Genomic DNA, 5,831 nt, shown 5'->3' with positions numbered 1-5,831 from the left:
AAAAAAAAGAGCACAGAGGCTTCTCCCATTGATTCACGCTGCAACCTCCACAGGCTTCAAGAAGCCACTGTGGCCTGGGGAAGAGATAAAGCCAAAAGCAGGAAGCAGAACAAGCAGAAAAGAAGCCAAATGCTGAGAGAAAAGCAGGAGCCAAAGACTTTTGCCAAGAGTTTGGACTGCAGTGTCCAAAGCTCATTTTGATTGTCATCATCTCTGTCAGATCCGAAAGGAGCAATCCGAGCACAGGAGACAGCAGGAACTTGGCTGAGCTCCCTATCAGGGTGGATGATAGAGTGCCAAGCTAGTTTTGCCATCAGGGATCTGAGCTTCATCAGCATCACTGTTATCTCATCTGGGGGTGTAGCTCAGTGGTAGAGCGTGTGCTTCGCATGCACAAGGCCCTGGGTTCAATACCCAGCACCTCCATGTGTCTTTCTTGCTATTTTAACTAAATAGCATCAACTTCTCTCAATCAGGCTGCTTTACTACAACAAAGTCAGGATCCAACTTTAGTAAAAGAAACTGAACTGAATGCTAAGTTGAAAACATTTCACCAACTGTGAATAAGTTGTTCTCTTTGGGTGCTATGATTAAATATTATGGTCAAGTTAAGCCTTCAGAATGGGCGGAATCAAGGTCCCTGAAATGGAAATGAATTAGTTCTCAACATTACACTGTGAAAGGAAAAGAAAATGACAAATAGAAATGATTATCTTTGTCTAACTTAGAACCTGAAACTGGAAACTGGACATATCTGATGTTTCTGACCTGAGTCCAGGTAGAAAGGACTGTCTCTTCCTTGCACATTTTAGGCTTTGAACTTTGTGAATTGCACTGTTTAGATGCATGCAGAAGATCAAGTTATCTCAAGGCCTGATAAGTCCTGAACTTTAGCTAGCTTTCTTGTTATATTTTTGGATGATATTGGTGTGTCTCTAGGCTCCATAACATGAGACATCTTTTGGATCCATACAATATTCATGTAGGACACACTCTGGTCCCCAGAAAGGCTCAGAGAAGGCAGGACTTGTCTACACTCAAAAACCAGACCTAGGTCTCTGATTCCTGAATTCATATTCCAGTGCCCTTTTCACTTTTATGATCACTTTGTCCTTGCAAGATGGGTTTGTGAGTTGCAGTATCCACGCCTTGATTTCTGCAGTGGCTGGTCAAAGAAGTGCTGACTAGGCCAACAATTCAGTTAGTCAATTCTGCGATGTAGAACAGTTATTTTTGACAGCTCCATGCTTTCTCACTCCAAGGAATCTGGTCATTGGTGGCTTGGAGTGAGTAGAATCATTTCTGTGTAGACTACTTGAGTAGCCATGCTAGCGTAAATGCAAAAGTAGCTCTGTGCTATAATGTGAGTTTGGTTACTCTCCAGGCAACCTAGAGCACTGGACTAACATGGGATTAGAACCAATAGACTTTTGCTTGAATCTCAACTGTGCTGCTTTAGAGTTATCGGATCTTGGGCAAGTCATACAATTTCCCCGAATCTTGCTTGCCTTAACTATAACATCTACATAAAACTTTTAAAGCTAGTGTGCTGGAAAGAGCTATATATGCTTTGCAGTGAGACCCATACATGAAGATGTCTAATGCAGACACTAAAGCCAGTCATCATTCAGAATTGGAATCCTGACCAAGCTTGGTCAAGTTCCTCAATGCCTCTAAGATCTACTTTTCTCATATCTAAAGTAAGGGTAATAATATATTTCAAAATCACGGACTTAAAGTCTTTCTATTAGAATGTGTTTAGAAGTGCAGACTTTTCAAACTTTTATAAAGGGAAGAGTGTATTTTCCCTAATATATAAACCCTCAGAAGGTTCTGGGGCAATACTCTATAATCAAACACATTATCTATTTCTGGAGAAATAATTGGGATAAAAAACCATCATGTATACCTTCATGGCATGTCATATTAAATTTTGCTTCCACAGGAGTTTTGGCACCAATTTTGCCAAAACTTTCCCATTTGGAAGGCTTTTGGATTGTGGAATTATAGATAAAGTATTGTGGACTTGGGTGCCTGTTATTTAGGATGGTCATGAGGATAAACTGCATCAAAAGCCTTAGACCAGAGATGGAGAACCTTCTTGAGACAAGTGCCCAAACTGCAACTCAAAACCCGTTTATTTATCATAACGTGCCAACACTGCATTTAAACCTGAATACTTACATTTTAGTTTAGAAAAACAACTCATATGTTAACATCTTTTGTCTTAAAACAAATAACATGCATGCCATAGGTTTACCATCACTACCTTAGACCAATGCCTGACCTATAATAAACACTAAGTAAATAGTAACTATTATTAGTTCTACAGCCTTAAAGACCAAAACCAAGAAAGAATTAGATTTCACAGGTCCTCCCTGACATTTCTCAGATTTGTATTAATTAATGAACTAATAGATTTGCTATAGAGCTAATAACCTATTTGTTTGCCTGCTGAGAAAACACATTTCTAGGTCTAAGCTGTAGTCAGCAATTAAAGGGACAGTGTTATGCACTGAAGACACAGAAGTGTATTTGCATGTTAGAAAGAGAGAGAGGGAGGAAAGAAAGATAATTTCAGACCTGGTATTTTATGTAATGCAGCAAAATATAAAATACTAACAGGCTGCAAATATGAAGTATTTCCTCTCCTGTATTTTCTAAATTTTTGTTTGAGATCAAATTACTTTTTTTTTTTTTATGCTGAGAATTGAACTCAGAACCTTATGCTTGCCAGGCAGGTGCTTATACCACTGAGCTATATCTCAGGCCCCTCAAATTACTTTTAGAATGAGAAAAAATATGCATGCTTTTTAAAATTCTCTCCTGCTTTTCCCTCCTTGAAGAACTGGTGCCCAGATATAGGCTTTCATTTATAAGACAACCATCAAGCAAGGAACTTGTATTGATTGCCTACTGTACACCAGATACTGCTTCCAGTACTGAGAAATACAAGAGAAAAAAAAAGAGAAAAATTATACATGTATCTTCAGCAAAGCTACTACTCATTTGTCCAACAACTTATCGTTCACACCATCCATCAAGATAGATTCTCCCAATTGGTCTTTTTCTATCGGTCCAGGAGAGTACACATTTTGATAAGCATTTTAAGAGTGAAGAAAGTTGCCCATGATCACTCAATATATTAAGGATAGAATTGCGCTCAAACTTCTGAATTACACTGGTGGTCTAACAAGAAGAAAGCACTATTCATAAGGACTTGAACATCAGTGATGCTTTAATAAGGTAACATAGTCAGTCCTCCATGAGTATGGGTCTGTAAGCATGAACTCAACCAACTGTGAATCAAAAATATTCAGGGAAAAATGCATCTGTACTGAACATATACAGACATTTTCCTTATCATTATTCCCTAAAGGGAATTGTATATGAACTATTTATATAACATATACATGGTATTAGCTATTATAAGTAATCTAGAGATCACATAGAGTATATGGGAGGATGTGCATAGCCATATGCAAATACTACACCATTTTGTATAAGGAGCTTGAGTTATCAGCATATTTTAGTATCCACAGGGTGTTCTGGAACAAATTGTTGTGGGTATTGGTGACAACTCTATTAGAAAATCAAGTCATAAATTACTGTGACCAGCTTTAAGTAAAATCTTCACCATGGTAGCAAATGGTAATGGAGGTAAAACTTGGGGGGAGGGGGCACCAAATGAGCTGTTTGAAGATAGCCATCAAAATAGTCCAGTTTTCTAAATCTGGTCATTGGCAAATCTAAAGAAGAAAGGTTTCAACCAAAGACAGATGTTTGAAGAAGAGTACTGGAAACAGAAGGAAGGAAGAGGATGTGGTCTTTATATAGTCAGCCTAATCAAAGGGGCAAAGCTGAGCAAGAGGCACCACCTCAGGTTAGGTACATCAATGAGAACAAAGTCTCTTTGTTCAGATTTATACTCATAGCTGACCTCTAGGTTATTTTTGACTTCCCAAAGAATCGAGGTACAGGCTGACAAGTTCCTAGAAACAACCTTAGCTGCCAGAAATTTTGCTGCTGGTTGTTTTGAGTTTCCTTCCTGTGACATGTAGTAGAAGTTGATCACTAAGTAGCTGATCACCATTAACAGCGCTGAGACAAACTTGGGAACCAATAAAGCAAAAGATCAGTCCATGAATCAAGCAAAGGTCTATTTTAGATCCTGTCCAAACATCCTGCCCACCTTCTCTGAGACACTTCCGTGCTCTGACCACCCAGCAGCTAAGTCAGTGGCTCCATCTGTTTCTTCAAAAGACTTCTTCTAATCTCATGCAGCTTTTTCTGGGCAAAAGGGGCTGGGCCTGCCCAGCCTTGTTAAAAGGAAGGGAATCATTCAACATTTTGTTCTGCATTCTTCTACCCCAGATAACCTTCTCTAATTCGAGGTTGGCTGAAAATCTGGAAATCCTTATTCTTATCAGGAGAATTTCCACTGCTAAAGGGGAGGGCGAAGTAGGCCACATCCTGTGTTCTGGGAGAGGCTCAGAGTCAGTTGCAATGCTCTGGACTCAAACAAAGTAAGGGACTTTCTTAAGTGGATTCAAAACTACAGGCTGAGACAACAGACACACTATAATTTTTCCTGTTCCTTCTTCCTTTGCTTGCAGAAGTCCTATTGCCGTAGGCTCCAAAGTGGATAAATTTTCCATTCCAAGTTCTTCCTGTGGACTAGAAAAATCCATTGCCTGGCTCCTGACTTGAAAGTCTTTGGAGTCTCAGGTGATCAAACTAATACTTGATAGACCTGGAGTCCTCTGTGTCTGCAGAGCACAGCCGCAGGGGCCGGGGAGATACTTGCCTGTGTTTCCGAATGTGTAGAGGTGGACTGCACTCAGGGGATTTGTTCATTTTAGCAAACTTGGCAGAACTTCCCTGCGTGACCTAAATAGAATATCTTCCTCTACATAAAGCATGCATCAGGGTATTTCCTGATTTATTCATGAAAGGTTTGCTTTACAAAGGCCTCAGGAACTGTGCAATCTCAAAGTACATGATACATAGGCCTGGATACTAGAGTGGCATTTGTACAAATTGCTGTGATAGGTGGGCTGTGCACTATGGCAGCAAAGTTGGGTCAATTTAAATACCCACTGCTGGGGGTTGCTCCTTTAGGAGAGGAAATGGGACCCAATCTGCAGATGGTTAGCAATACCATGGAGGAGTGTTGCCTCTCTGCAATGAATAGTTAATGAAGGAATGGAAAGAAACATGAATAAAAGTCATGGGCACTACCTGAACCTCTACCTGATAACCATTCATTAGTTCATTCCTTCATTTCCAACCAGAGAATTAACATGCCAATATGAGGGTGTATGGTCATGGATATACATTGCCTCATGAGGACAATAAGGTGCAGTATCTGAAATCTCATCAGTCCAGGGAATTTTGGATTCTGTTGGTACCTTGGAGTTGGGGCTATCAATCTCTCACCTGAATAAGAGAGACTGACTTCTGCTAATCACAAGCAGGCATTTTCAGGTGAGTCCACTGTACTTTCTATTATCATGGATTTATCTAATGCCTCAATATTTCCATGCTGGGGTATTTTTAACAGCACAGCAGATGGACCTTGGTTGTTTGCGAAGAAGTTTTATTTTAGAACTTGTGAAGAGATTGGGGTTAATGTACAATAAAGTGAAAGTGACATTTGTAAAGATGGTGCGAGCAGAATGCCAGGATCCATTACCCTGATAACCCCACAAACAGACCTGCAGCCTCCATTGGTAAAATGCTGCTCAAATCCTATCAGCATTACTTGGGGGACGCATCACCACTTCGTGGCAAATATCCAGGGGTTTTCACATGCTGCACAAGTTGTTCTA

General features: G+C 40.0%; 1 non-coding gene across 1 annotated transcript; it reads left to right on the top strand.

Annotated features, from left to right (window-relative positions):
* Positions 1-354: 354 nt before the first annotated feature.
* Trnaa-cgc lies at positions 355-426 on the top strand. Its single transcript has one exon. It is a non-coding gene; the product is annotated as a tRNA-Ala (tRNA).
* Positions 427-5,831: the final 5,405 nt, after the last annotated feature.

The sequence above is a fragment of the Chinchilla lanigera genome, unplaced genomic scaffold, assembly GCF_000276665.1.
Source record: "Chinchilla lanigera isolate Chin_1 unplaced genomic scaffold, ChiLan1.0 scaffold00018, whole genome shotgun sequence".
Taxonomy (NCBI): Eukaryota; Metazoa; Chordata; class Mammalia; order Rodentia; family Chinchillidae; genus Chinchilla; species Chinchilla lanigera.
This window is presented reverse-complemented; position numbering and strand designations above follow the sequence as displayed.